This window comes from Phymastichus coffea, unplaced genomic scaffold (assembly GCF_024137745.1).
Source record: "Phymastichus coffea isolate CEN01 unplaced genomic scaffold, Cenicafe_Pcof_1.1 PCOF00007, whole genome shotgun sequence".
In the NCBI taxonomy this organism is placed as follows: Eukaryota; Metazoa; Arthropoda; class Insecta; order Hymenoptera; family Eulophidae; genus Phymastichus; species Phymastichus coffea.
This window is the reverse complement of record NW_026706818.1, coordinates 10,161,523-10,162,536: the sequence shown is the minus strand read 5'-3', so window position 1 is coordinate 10,162,536 and position 1,014 is coordinate 10,161,523.

Below are 1,014 nucleotides of genomic sequence, written 5' to 3'. Positions count from 1 at the left end.
CTCTAACTGCACTATTCAAAATTGTTTCTAGTTTAAACTGCACTGTCCTAGTTTTTCCAGAAAAAATTTATAACTTTACGGATTTTTTGAACGGTCAAATCTTTTTAAGTATTCGATATTTGTATATATTAATTTGACAAAAAAACTGCACTTTGACTGATCTTAACTACACCATCTTTACTTTTGCGAAATTATCAACATAAATATTAGATAATGAATATAAACTATATTATTCTATTGGTCATGCAGCAGTACTGTTTCAGATTCAGTTTACTAGATGGCGGTGGGTCTCTTAGCTGAGATTCCGATATGCCGCCAATGTTTGGTAATCACATATGTGAGGAGCTGAGGTCGTGCCTCCTACTTGCTTGAGTAATTGTGGCCTAGTGTGAGTATTGTATAGGGTGGTTTAATCACTTGGTGGTTAACCTGGTTTTCCTTCCTCCGGGGGAGTTTTGGTTACAAGGTTAATTGTAATTCCACGACCTATTGATTGCAATATCCACGTTTTTCTCAGCTACCAGCTTGCCGGATAGAGGTCTAAAAAGTTAGCACCCAGAATCCTTTTTTTTAAGCTAATCGATAAACTAATTATACCGTTAGATATTTCGTCAGGATAGAAACAACTTTTCTCTTTGTCGATTGTTGGTTCGTCCACTGGAAATCCTTAAAATTAATAAAATAAGTCTTAGGTGCTGGCCTTTGCACCCAAACCAAAGTTGCGGTCAAACTTAGAAAATATTAAGTAAAAAAAATTCGTAAGTAAACCGATCGTTAGTTCGTCTTACGAACTAACAGCACCCATAATAAAATCATGACTAATTTGATTATTTAAGCAACTAAAAATAAAAAACTGTTTCGAATATTGGCTCACGTTCAAACGCCAAAGCGCGGTACGCATGCTTCCTGAATTATCCCCGCCGGTACGCGAACCCCCGCTCTTATTTTTTACTACACCTGTGTGTAGTAAAAAATAAGTGAGCCAATATTCGAAACAGTTTTTTATTTTTAGTT